The sequence below is a fragment of the Puma concolor genome, chromosome D4 (assembly GCF_028749965.1).
Source record: "Puma concolor isolate L17-30 chromosome D4, mPumCon1.1.hap2, whole genome shotgun sequence".
Classification (NCBI taxonomy): domain Eukaryota; kingdom Metazoa; phylum Chordata; class Mammalia; order Carnivora; family Felidae; genus Puma; species Puma concolor.
Window position 1 is genome coordinate 35,936,356 of NC_141679.1, and position 14,694 is coordinate 35,951,049.

The window sequence follows — 14,694 nt, forward strand, 5'->3', positions numbered from 1 at the left end:
CCATCCAGGTACCCCAAGAAAGAAGAGAATACTTACATAGTCTCAAAGAATCTCTCCACAAGGCACTTATTATGAAAGAAACACTGTAATTGAAAAGTGGAGAAACCTGTAGACTGTTTCTAGGATTGTTGGTTTTTTGGTTTATTTCTCATGCAAATAACATTGTTAGGGTCGTTATGGAAACGCCTGCTACAGCAAGTTTATAAGCGTTTCCTTAGGCTATTATTCCTAAAAAGGGGAATTGCGTGTCATGGGTCACACATACCTCTGGCCCAACGAGAAAATCTTCCTAAACCGATTGCTGCAACCTACATTCCCACCAGCAGCATGTGAACCATTCCCATTGTTACACACTTTCACTGACAATTAGTAATGATGACAGATTTTTCAGTTTTCTCAATCTCGTTAGAACAGACTTATTTCTCATTATGTTTTGATCTGTATTTATCTTACTGCCAGCATATTTTCATATAGATATGAGGCATTCATTTGTGAAATTCCTGTTCATGACTTTGTCTATTTTTTTGTTGTTGTCTTGTACTTTTGCCTATCAATTTTCAGAAGCTTTTTTATTATACTGAATTCAGCCTCAAGTGTTGAAGATTGAAATCATAATCATTTTAATTTTGTCATTTGACGAGGTTAAAGATATATTTCTAACAATAAAAAAATACTTCTTACATTATAAAAGGAAACATTTCATAATCAAATATTTCAAATACTGCTTCTACTAATTTGGACCTTTTTTTCTCTGCTTAAACAAACCACCAGCCTTGGTACAACACAGCCGCATTCCCAAGTTTAGGAACACATCCATATTGTTCGTTTTCACATTTATTATGCCATAAGAATATGTTTAGAAATAGGGGAGCCAAAGTGACTCAATCAGTGAAACGTCAGATCTTGATTTCAGCTTAGGGCATAATCTCGTGGTTCCTAAGATTGAGCCCCCACGTGGGCTCTGCACTGACAGCACAGATTCTGCTTGGGATTCTCTCTCTTTCTCTCTCTCCCTCACCTGCTGTCCTCTCTCCCTTTTTCTGTCAAAATAAATAAATCACTTTTTTAAATGATATTCTCAGAAATAGATGTTAGTCACTTAATACAACTGGAAAATCCTGTTTTTTGTTACCCTTATCCACTTATAAACCCCTTGTTTTATTTATTTTTTTTTAAATTTGTTTTAATGTTTATTTATTTTTGAGGCAGAGAAAGACAGAGCATGAGCAGGGAAGGAACAGAGAAAGAGGAAGACACAGGATCCGAAGCAGGCTCCAGGCTCTGAGCTGTCAGCACAGAACCCAACACGGGGCTCGAACTCACAAACTGTGAGATCATGACCTAGATGAAGTCGAATGCTTAACTGACTGAGCCACCCAGGCACCCCTAAACCCCTTGTTTTAAATGAACAATCTTAATCATCCTCTTTATCACAAGTATTATCGCCTCTATGCAATTTTACTAGACTTATACAAACCAAGGTGTTTTTTCTACACTCTGTAAACCACAGCAATTGGTTTATGCTTCTTCTATCAAGTGTGCTGGTTTCTCATGGAACAGCAACTAGACTTACACACACACACACACACACATACACACACACACATATACACACACACATATGTCTGATAGATCCGTCTCCCATTACACATTATGAAAATGTGAGATACTTAATCTTATAATGCTGCTTTCCAAATGTGGTCATTGGATTGAGAAAGTCTGCCAGGGGGTTCTAAAGAAAATATCAGGCATTAGAAAATCAGACATTCACAGATAAGTCATCTTATGACCTTGAGGGAAATAAACTTGAATATGAAAGAAGCCCAGGGACTGAGGAAGGGAAAAGGACAAGAAGCAGTTTTCAAAATGTTTTATACTCACAGAATTAACCAAACCTAGAACTTTGTACCTCCTTACTTGATGTGTCTGATGGTAAACCGCTATTTTTTAAGGAAATTTTGGTCCCATATCTCTTACTTGTTTCTGATATGCTGCTCTCAAACATAGCATTCTAATTTATTGGCATGTGCAACTGATATGAATAAAATGTTTGTGGAATAAGGAATCACTCTGCTTCTCACACCTGAATGCTACTAATTTTTGCTAATATGACAAAAATATTGCTACCTGATTCAAAAGATAACTGGAGGAGAAATAAAGCCAAAGACACTTGTATTGCATAGGCCAAAACCACCATACATAAGTTTTACACACTGGGTATTGAATTTTAAACTATAGTTAGAATCATTAAACTAATTTATTACAGTTTATATAGATTGGGCAGGAGTTAAGATTTATCTTGGCTAAGCCTTATTTTAGCCACTAGAATGAATAAAATGCAATAAAATGGAGCCAAAAGCCAAATTCCATTTTAGAAATTTTTTTTTCCATTAATTGTTTTCCAGTTCTCAATAATTCACTATCATAGAGCAGAAAGCCCATTGAACTATATGGTTGTAATGAGTTGTTCCTGTAACATGTTTTATGCCTCAGTGTTAAAAGCCTCAAAAAAACCCTGATATTGGCTTCATATGAAGCTGTCCTTGAATGAAACTGTGTTTTGTCTCAGAAAATAATATTGTACTAAAAGCATATACTTTGTCCAAATTAAAAGTTAAAGTAAAATAAAAATAATATATTTTACATATTTATACAGGAAAATTTTTTCATAGATTATTTTGTAAAGATTAATCAGTAACAAATAGACCCTAATCAGATTTTCATAAATCACTAAATGTATATATCACTGTTATGCTTAATTTAATTATGACTACTCATTATAAGTATACAGCAGATGATATACATAGTTCCGAAGTTTTCTTCAGAGATCGGAAACCACAATATGTCAAAAGCTCTTCATCACTTCAAGAGTTTTGAATATCATCATAGATGTCAATAATTAGACACTAGTCCTGTTAAAAGGAATGTTCCCAAAAATCCCATCTCATGATTTCCATATAGAAACAAAGCCATATATTAACTACATTCCAAGCTTCCTATAAACTGTCAGTAAAGGAGACACTAAGGCTCCATTGGGAAAGGAGTCTGGGCCTCTCCCGTTGTGCCACAGATGCACATGCCTGTGTAACTGGGGTATCATACATTTTAAAATGAAGACTCTTGTTCTTCCTCAGGTGAAGGAAAACCAATTCTTATAATTTCTACCATGAACTTGAAGAAATGAAAGCCCTACCTCTTTTAGCTAAATAAATCTGTTCTTACCTTCAAATATTTCACAAACCCTCAAACTTACCATTGTTCTTTTTGAATTCTGTCCAGTGCTCCCTCACATATTTTATTGTCAGAAGTCAAGTTGCACACATTTTTTTCTGATAAAGTATGAGAGTTGCTACAGAATTATATAAAATCTATATTCTTCATCTTATTAAGTTCTAAGTTTGTTTTATTAGCTACTAACACTCATATATTATATTGCATTGCAAGTAAGAGCCTAGTACAAATGCTTAAGTACCTACGTCCTCAAAACAAAACAAAATAAAACAAAACAAAACAAGCTTGAGAAAAAAAAAGAACAGTTCACTTAAGATAGGTAAAGACATTGTTTACATCCATAGTAGATATGCCAATGCTTATTCTTCAGCAAAATATTACATTAGTTTCATGCTTCAAAATAATATTTTAAAATAATGATTGGGGATTATTTCAAATACACTTTTTTTTTTTTACAAAATGAGAACTTTAATTTGTAAACTTTAATTATTTTGATTTTAACTGAAAAGCATATGATTTATTTTTCGGTCAAGTGTACTTCCTATATTTTTATAGTGTTAACACTTGAACATAGTTAACATCGGACATTGTTAACATTGGACAATGTTAACAAATGTTAACATTGTCCAATGTTAACATTGAAATGTATGTTCAATCATTTCAAAAATGTATTTTTAGGGACTCCTGGCTGGTTCAGTCCGTAGGCCATGTGACTCTCAATCTTGAGGTTATGGATTCGAGCACCATGTTGAGTGTAAAGATTACTTAAAAATAAAATCTTTAAAAAAATGTATTTTCAAATATTTTATGAAAGTAAGATTTGAATTATCTCTGTCATGAAATGTATTTGATGAAAGATAGCAAATATTTTAATAATATATAATTAAATTGTGATAAGCATTTGTCATGATTAAAGTATTGTTCAAGTCCTGTGTTGGACATGGAGCCCACTAAAACAAGTAAACAACAAACAAACTAACTAACTAACAAAAATAAAAACCAAAAAGAAAGGAAAGATTTTAGGAGTGTCTGGCTGGCTTGGTCAGTGGAGAGTGTGAGTCTTAATCTTGGAGTCATGAGTTCAAGCCCCACATTGGTTGTAGAGATTACTAAAAAAATTAATAAGTTAAAAAATAAAACTATATATATATATATATGTGTGTGTGTGTGTGTGTGTGTGTGTGTGTGTTTATTTACATAGTGGTTTTAAAATCCATTTCAGATTAAGTATGCAGAAGATTTTATAAATGGAATTTTGTATATTCTGGCTGCTACTCAACCAGGAAAGCAAGTTTTCCCCTCAAAAGGAGTTCTGTTTGTCATTTATTAGATTTAATTGCTCCATGTGATTGCCTAGTGCCTTGAGAAAATAACATCCCTTAGACTCTAAAACTTTTATGACTACAAATCTGCAATCCCTTTATTGTAATTACATAATTAGCTCTCATAATGTCATACTTTTTTTAAAAAATGATATAATGCTATAGTATATTCACTACTGCAACCACATGTCCCAATTCACTACTTCAAGAGTTTCATTACTGATCCACTCACTCATTTCCACTTTTCCCCAAGTCCTTATAGAAATTCTGATATTTTATGATTATTAAACAATTTCAGCTGAGAATAATAAATATCAAGATATGTATATTTAAACATAACCATAACACAACCCATTTGACAGCCAGATTTGGGGGTTTTTGTTTGTTTGTTTGTTTGTTTGTTTGTTTTTTTTTATATATGAAATTTGTTGTCAAATTGGTTTCCATACAACACCCAGTGCTCATCCCAACAGGTGCCCTCCTCAATGTCCATCACTCAGTTTCCCCTCCCTCCCACCCCCCATCAACCCTCAGTTTATTCTCAGTTTTTAAGAGTCTCTTATGGTTTGCCTCCTTCCCTCTCTTTGACAGCCAGATTTGAACTGGCTTACTAAATTTTCTGAAGAGTCAACATTGATCATGGGAGAATTCATATTTCTTTCAGAATTTCTTTATGCATCTAAGAGAGACTTAGAATAGATGTTTGGCTGTACACATTTCAAGTGGATTCAGTCTTTAGACAAATTTTAGATAATTTAAAATTTAGGTAACTTGGGGAGCCTGGGTGGCTCAGTCAGTTAAGTCTCTGACTTTGGTTCAGGTCATGATCTCATAGTTCATGGGTTCAAACCCCATACCAGGCTCTGCATTGACAGCCCAGAGCCTAGAGCCTGCTTCGGATTCTGTCTCTCCCCCTCTCTCTGCCCCTCCCCTGCTTGTGGGCTCGCTCCTCTCTCTCTCTCTCTCTCTCTCTCTCTCTCAAAAATAAATAAACATTTAAAAAATAAAAAAGTAAAAATAAAATAAAATAAAATAAAATAAAATAAAATAAAATAAAATAAAATAAAATAAAACAAAACTTAGGTAACTTTTAAATCTCTCACCCACATTGAGAAAATAAGAAACTGATATTTCAAAAAGATTTCCTCGGAAAAAGCTATTCTATGAGTTTCCCCCACTGACTTTTTACAAATCTGGGGTACAATCTACTAATACCACAACAACAGAGAGTGACCCTCAGGTAACTGTTAGGAGGGTAAATACCTTCTAGGGGTTTTAATACTTGCATTACAGTGGGGGGGGGCATTTTTAACATTCCCACTTGAGAAATACAAAGGGTGAGATAAAGATTCTGACAGAAAAGAGAACTGCAGGGCATGGACAGATCTCAAGAAAGAAAACTAGAGGTAAAATCTGATGCCTAAGTGCTGAAGAATGTTTTAACAATGAATGTCAGAAAAGTTTGCTACTTGCCTGATAGATACTGCTTTACAATATCTGTAAAGATTGGTGGGGTCTTTGAAGAAACCACAGATATACTGACAAGAAAAAAATCAGCTTTACTTTTTTTTATGTGCATTTATTTATTTTAAGAGAAAGAGGTGGGGGGAAGGGACAGAGAGAGAGGGAGGGAGAGAAAATCTCAAGAAGGCTCCTCTCAGTCAGAGTAGAGCCTGATGCAGAGCTCCATCTCACAAACTGTGAGATCATGATCTGAACCAAAATCAAGAGTCAGGCACTTGATTGACTGAACCACTCTGGGGCCCTGAAAAAAATCAGCTTTAAATATCTGCCAGTTCAGGCCAGTATCATTTATCCAAGAACCTTACTGATCCCCCTACCTCTTCTCTCTCATCATGCCCCAAAACTAAGGATTTTGAAACTGTTTGGCAAACTGTAGTGAAAGGAATCAATTGTACGAGAACACAGAAGGGGAAAGAAATTGATCACCCAATCTTTCCTGAACTACTGGCCTGCAAATTGCTCAGACTGGCAAGGAAGAGAGGTCTTCACATTAATCCGGGAGACTAAACATGAACTGACACTGTTTTAAAGTTCTGAAGGGATTGTGGACATTTTTTACATCATAAAGTTACCAGAAAAAAAAAAAAAACATAAAGTTACACAAAGAGCCTGCCTGAGTTTCTCAAAGGGCAGGGAAATAACTATCCTGACAGTGATTAACATAGACAATAGAACAAAAAGTAAAGTTGATTTTGTTTGTTTTTTCTCCCAATCTGTGATTAAGCTTTGAAACAGTATTCACAAGAATAAGGCTGCCTTCACAAGGGGGCACTGTTTCATCAATATAGCAGCACTGTTAATTGCAAATACACAAGGTCTTAGCTCCTCACACTTTCAATTTACTCCTACCATGTGCAATATTATCTGTCCTGGTTTTGACAAAACCACTGTGGTGGGTCTGCCTGGATTCCAGGTATATCACACATTTACAAGAACTGTTTCCTTAGAAAAAGGAAGTTGTGGTCTCATAAGCAAGGAAGACACTTGGTTTAATGTTATAAAATTCTTTAGAAGACATGAGAAGGATGTGTAATTGCAACACACCACAAAACCTACAGTGCTTCTCAGGTGACAGAGAAATTACTCCAATCGATTTTAACATCCCATTAAGGCCAGCCAGCAAACCAGGGATGTATTATCTGCAACAATGAAGCATTCCTCTGGAGACTCAGCTTGGTAGAATAAATAAAAAGGGGTAATTCCTTCTATTAATTCAGTTCACTCTGGCCATTGATAGGAATAGAGTCTGATTCCTGAAAACTGACCCAGGGAGGGTGGATGAACAGGAGGGAGGAGGGTCTACCATTAATAAATAGAAGTTGGTCCATGATATGAATTATCAATTTCATTATATCTTACAGTAATCCCCCTATCCATGGGGGATATGTTTCTAGACCCACAGTGGGTGCCTTGAAACCATGAATAGTACCAAATCCTATATATACAGTTTCTTCCTATACACACATATGTATGCTAAAGTTTAATTTATAAATTAGGCACAGTGAGAGATTAACAACAGTAACTAATAATACAATAGAACAAATATAAGAAAAAATTATAACAAAAGTTATGTGAATATGGTTTCTCTCTCTTTTATTGTACTGTACTCAACCTTCTTGTCAAGTGAGATGCTAAAGTGCCTATTTGATGAGATAAAGTGAGATTAATGATGCAGGCACTGTGATATAGTGCTAGGAAACTAGGGACCTTCTGACAATACTTCAGAAGAAGGATCATCTACTTCTGAATGACAGTTGGCCGCCAGCAACTGAAACCTGGGTAATGGGAAACATAGAAAGCAAAACCTATTATATATGCTAAGGGCAACCAAAATTTCCTCTTCCAGTAATAAAAAAAAAGAAATATTGAGCAAATTGATAAAAACTTCCATTGTGATGTTCAAAACCACTGAGACAAAAATATAAGCATTAAATTTGGGGGGTAGGAAGAGATGGATGAGATATGACCATCTCCAACTTGTCAGGACAACAATTCCTAATTCACAAATATGTTCCAGTACATGGTGAAATGTACATATGAATCTTTCAAACAATATTTTTAGCCATGCTAAGTCTGTGTCCAAAAGTACTATAACAAAGATCAAAGATGGCGGTGGAGTAGAAAGACCCTAGACTCTTCTCATCCCATTCGCAACTATTAAATCATCCTAAATATCCAAGACTTACAGGCCTGAAGACTTACAGGACAAACTCTACAACTAAGCGAGAAGAGGCCACATCAAAGAAGGTAGGAAGTACGGAGATGTGGTTTAGGGAAAAAATGGATTACAGGTGCTGTGGAGGCGACGGAGCTGTACATGCAGAGGAGTGAGAGAGAGAGAGAGAGAGAGAGAGAGAGAGAGAAACACACAAGGGAATGTAAAAGAAGAATGTTTCCCCAAACCATTGGCTTGGAAAATGAGAGATACTGAATGTCTTAAGTTGATGCAACCAGCGGGGCTTATCGCCTGGAGTTTTAAAGGTCAGCAGGCTTGGCTGGGATACAGAGGGCACTTCACTGCTCCTGGAGAGAAGGCAAACAACCTTGGGGCAGATGGCCTGGAAACAGTGATCTGAAGAATGCCTGGAGCACATGGTGGGGAAATTATTCACTTGTCTCAGAGAGTATTCTTGGAGGCAATGTTCACAGAGTCACCTCTCTGGGAACAGAGGGGCTGGCCAGCACCTTTTCCCTTCCCTGCCCTTCAACATAAATGCAGAGACATGGCAGAAGGCAGCATAGCTGACTAACTTGCTTACACCAAGCCCTACCTCCCTGCATTCTGGCAGACTGCCCTTTTCAGCCAAGCTTGCCTCAGTCCCAGCGTGGTAGGCCCCTCACCCAAAAGACTAGCACAAACCCCTACCCACACCATGTCTCCCAACCAGAGTACTGCGGGGCTTCAGTTGTTGTGGAATTGGTGCCAGGTCTCAGTTCACAAGCAGACCAGAACACACCTAGTTAAAACTTGCCACATTCAGGCAAGCCACCCAACACTCCCCACAGCAGGCAAGGAGAGCCTCTGCAGATAACTGGTCTGAAAGACAGAGCAGCCAAACCACAACAGAAGAGTACATGCAGAAAATACTGGAGATATTCCCCAAAGCACCAGGCCCTGAACACTACATGTCCTCTTCTTCATAAAGCCATTTACTTTCAGGACCAGGAGACATACTGGCTTTTCTAACTCAGAGAAGAAGGCAGAGGCTTAGACAAAATGCCAATGAAAGAACAAGATAAGGCCACAGCCAAAAATATAGTGAAACAGACATGTAACAAGCCTAATGGAGAATTTAAAGCAACAATCATAAGAATGCTCACTCGGGTTTGAGAAAAGAATGGAAGACATCTGAAAGACCCTTATGACAGAGATAACAGAATTAAAAAAGAATGTCAGGTGAAGAATGCAATAAATAAGATTGGAAAAAGGCTTGATGCAGTGAACAGCAGGCTGGAGGAAGCACAGGAACAAATTAGTGATCTAAAAGACAAAATAATGGAAAATAATGAAACTGAACGAAAGAGAGAAAGAAGAACTATGCAACACAAGAATACATTTAGGGAACTCAGTGACTACATCAAATGTAATAACGTTCATGATATAGGAGTCCCAGAAGAAGAAAAGAAAAAGGGGACAGAAAATTTTATTTCAAGAAATAATAGCAGAAAACTTCCCTAATATGGGAAAGGAAATAAACATCCAGATCCAGGAGGCACAGAATACTTCCATCAAAATCAACAAAAGTAGGCCAACACCAAGACATATTGTAATTAAATTTGCAAAATATAGTGCTAAAGAAAAAATCTTAAAAGCAGCAAGACAAAAGAAGTCAGTAACTTACAAGAAAAACTCATAAGGCTAGCAGGGGATTTTTCAACAGAAACTTTGCAAGCCAGAAAGGAGTGGCATGATATGTTCTACATGAATGAATGTTCTACAGTCAGTAATATTCAATCCATCATGGCAACCAATCAGAATAGAAGGAGAGATAAAAAGTTTTCCAGATAAAAACTAAAGGAGTTCATGACTACTAACCCAGCCCTGCAAAAAATATTAAAGGGGATTATTTGAATGCAAAAACTGACAAAGACATGAAAAGATAAGAGAAAATCCCAGAAACAAGACAAAACAAGTAATAAAACTGCAATAAACACATTTCTATCGATAATTACTTTGAATGTAAATGGACCAAGGACTCTAATAAAAAGACATAGGTATCGGAATGGTTAAGACAAACAAACAAACAAACAAGACCCATCTATGTGCCATCTAGAAGAGACTCATTTTAGACCTAAAGACACATGCAGATTGAAAGTGTGGGGGTGGAGAAACATTCACCACACAAACGGATGTCAAAAGAAAGTCAGAGTAGCACTACTCCTATAGGACAAACTAGACTTTTTCTGTTCTTGTAATTTTTTTAGCCTGCTTTGATATTAGGATAGTATTGGCCTCATGGAATGATTTTAAATGTGTTCCTTCTATTTCATTATTTGTAAGATTTTGATAAAGATTGTCTTTAAATATTTTTTTTAAACATTTGGAAGAATTACCCAATGAAACCATGTGGCCTTGGGCTTTTATGTGCTGGGAAATTTTGATTCTTAACTCAACTTTCAGAGTTGTTATTGGTCTAAGAATATTTCTGATTTCTTGGATTCAAGATTCATGATTCAATTATGGTAAAATGCATTTTTAGGAATTATCTGGGTTTTTTAAAGTTATCTGATTTGTTAGTATATAATTGTTTATAGTAATCTGTTATCACACGATGTATTTCTGTGGTTATCTGTTTTCTCCTCCATTTCTCATTTTGGTTTTTGAGTCTCTCTCTGTCCTTCTCCCTCTCTTTCTCTCCCTCCCTCCCTCCCTCCCTCTCTCATTTTTTCTTGTTATTGTAGTTAATGTTATTTTTAATAAATTTTTAATTAGCACTGCTAATTTTATTTTTTTTTATAAAAATGGGTCATAATTTCAGTGTTACATTGTTTATTATGGTCTCTATTTTATTTATTTTTTATTTTTCTTTGTTATTTCCTTCCTTTACTAGATTTCAAGCAAGTTTCTTCTTTTTCTAGTTCCTTTGTGAGTAATATTGTTTATTTAAACCATTTTTTCTTAATACAAGCATTTAAAACATAAACTTCACTCTAACGTCAGCTTTTGTTGCATCCCATAGTTTTTGGAATATTGTGTTTTCCTTTGCTTTTGTTTTGAGACATATTTTGATTTACCATTTGGTTTCTTATTTAGCCCATTGCTTGTACAGTAGCAAATGTTTAATATTTACATTGTAAGTTTTCTAGCTTTTATTGTTGGTATTTAGTTCTGTACCATTGTGTCTGGAAAATCTACTTGGTTTGATTTCAGTCATCTTAAATTTGTCATATTATATGTCTCTTTTTATGTGATTTAACCGGGGGATTTTTCTTGTGTACTTAAAGGAAATGTGCATTCTATTTTTTTCTTGGATAGAATGTTTTATATACATGGTTTATAAAACCATGGTTTTAGAACCATGTATTCTGAAGTATGCTTCAAGTAAAAATATGTTTTTGTTTAAACAAAAACAGTAACTTTAACTGACAGTACTCATTGAAATAAAGAATTTCAGAGGGGAGATAGGTGGGGTAATGGGTGAAATAGGTGAAGGGGATTAAGAATACACTTATCATGAAGAGTATTGAATAATGATGTATAGAATTGTTCAATCACTATATTGTACACCTGAAACTAATGTAACACTGTATATTAACTATACTGGAATTAAAAACTTAATTAAATAAAAAAGTAGCTAAGAATAAAACTACTAAAACATTATTAACATAAATGTGTGTCATACGTTCTATTCTATGTGAAAGGATTGGAGAGGGGTGCTTGGATGGCTCAGTCAGTTAAGTGTCCCACTTCAGCTGAGGGCATGATCTCACAATTTGTGAGTTCAAGCCCTGCATCAGGGTGTGCTGACAGCTCAGAACCTGAAGCCTGCTTCGGATTCTGCGTGTGTGTCCCTCTCTGCCCCTCCCCTGCTCATGCTCTGTCTCTCTCTGTCTCTCAGAAAATGAATAAACTTTAAAAAAATTTTTTTAAAGAAGGATTAGAGAAAAATACATATGTTAAATCACAACATGTGAAAGCAGTTATGTTAAATAACTCTTTTCTCACTGATATTATCACATAATGGAAATTTTTGAACATTAGAATTGATATGATTATAGGGAAATGATATAATGGCTCTACAAAGATATATGCATATGTATTACAGGCAAGAAATACTAAGGTATTAATGAAACAAAATTAAAGAGATTGGAGTTTATAGTAAAATACAATGAACTTAATGATAAAAAATTATGACATTAGCTCTTACTTAGGGATGAATTATTTTTTCTATTTGTTTTAGATTATGATGATCATTTTGTTTCTCTTTTTTAATGTTTACTTATTTAATTTGAGGGAGAGAGAGAGAGAGGGAGAGGGGGTTAGAGAGAGAGAGAGAGAGAGAGAGAGAGAGACTGAAAGCAGTGGAGGGGCAGAGAGAGAGGAAAAGAGAGATCCCAAGTAGGCTCCATGTTCAGCCCAGAGCATGACGCAGGACTTGATCTCATGGCCTTGGAATTATGACCTGAGCCCAAATCAAGAGTCAGATACTTAACCGATTGAGCCATACAGTCTCAGTTTCTCTCAATGAACTTAGTTTCCACTGGCATTTCAAACTAGTTTTACGATACATATTATGCTTTTCCTTACTGCCAGTGACATTCTTCATTTGCCCAGAGGTAGAATCAATAAGACATCATGGATGATATAATACAAGAGTTGAAAGAGGAATCCAAGATACTTCCCAGGTTTCTTTTTGGGAAACTGGGTAGATGGTACTTCAGAGAAACAGGAAAGAAAAAAAAAATAGGCTTGTGGGAAAATACTGTGAGTTCAATTTTAATATACTGAAAGTTGAGAAGCTTAATGTGCTATCAAATAGATATGCTGATATGATTCTAAGGAATTAGATCTTAAGAGAACATATTGATTAGGGCGTCACTAGATATAAATGATTTCTGAAGCTACAAGAGTAGATGAGTTCAAGCATGAAAGGTACAGACTGAAAGGAGAGAAAACATAAGTCATTGAGCTAACATTAACCCTTGAAAGGGATATCTGGGAAAAGGGAAGACTTACAGCAAAGAAAAGGGTTAATAAGGGCCTAGTGATAGGTAAAGAAGGAAGGGAGTCACCATGGGAAGTCTACCCAATTATAAAAATACCAATTGGGGAAATCTTGACAGTTTGAGCCTTACAGGACGGTTCCTATGCCTTAAAGGATGCACATAGTTTATTCAATAAAGAGACAAACTAACCACCTTGTTAGAATCACACCCCACCTCATCTTCACACTTGGATTTTACGGTTTGTGATTTTTCACTAGCAATTTTGAGTACAGAACTGCTTAAAACTTCACCTGTGTTGTTGGAGGGTAGCAAATTAACCTCTTTTTTTCCCACTTTTTTCTCAACATCTAACAACTCAGACACCTTTTTGAAAGGATTGGCTGCTCAGAACACAGAACAGGAAAAATTCAATCCAAAGTGAACAGCAAAACTGATTGCTGTGCTTTCTTTCTTTTTCTCTAGATCAAGTCATAAAGAAGTATTAGAGCCCAAGTGTAGTGAACCTAAGGCCAGATAATAATGAGTTGTTTTTTGTGTTTTTTTGGGAGGGTTCTTTCATTTGTTTGTTTTAGACAAGATAGATTACATGTACTATGACTAGGTAAGATAGAAGATCCCCAAAATATCTGTAAGTTTAAAGGAATTCCCTATCACCTGAGAGTCCTGTGAAGAAAGCCATACTTGGTAAGTGTCATTAAGGATTTACTGAGTTTTGTCAGACAAGTCTCATTTTATTTCTTATTGTTTTTATTTTTTATGAGCATTTTTAAACCAATAGATAAATGGAATGAAGTGGATACAATAGATCCATATTTCAGTAAGGTGTCTGATAATGAGATTTTCGAAGATAAGAGGTATAGAGTTGGTTCCTGGATAACAGAGCATCTAAATGGATTCTTTAACTGGTTCTGCAGTGTTAGGCTCTTAAATTAGAAGAGGGCTCAAGTAAATGGAATCAGCAATTATGAAGACTTTGCTATTGAAGATTTAATGAAAGTTGCTTTGTCTGGTTAATCTTGGATTTGTCATTAACTGTCATACCATGTCCCTGCCTGGCTTCAGATTTGAACTGAGATTTGACTCCAGTTAAATGTGAGCTCCTTTTGTAAGGATAGGGGTGGGAAGCTCTTGGTTTATATTCAACAATCAAAGGAAATTAACTTGAGGTACTGTGAAAAACAACTCTTATGGGGTTGTTGGTTCACATTTGGAGAAATAATAAGGATTAAATGATTTTCACTTAACCATTTAATCTTCCCCTCATCTCTTCATAGTATGATACCTGGTGGCTCACCACTGAGGACCTTATTGAGAAAAAAAAATGGCAAGCCTATGTGTAACTAAGGAATTCTATCATACAGTGACAATAAGTGGTGTGAATCTATTTTTGCCAAGATATCAACTTGACAAGATATCTTTTGAGGTATTCCATACGACACAAGGTATCCCT

The 14,694-nt window shown here is 35.6% G+C and overlaps 1 protein-coding gene across 1 annotated transcript in view; it reads right to left on the bottom strand.

Annotated features, from left to right (window-relative positions):
• Nucleotides 1–14,694, bottom strand: part of PTPRD (protein tyrosine phosphatase receptor type D) — a 2,237,777-nt gene that overhangs the window by 1,621,539 nt on the left and 601,544 nt on the right. The window lies entirely within an intron of this gene.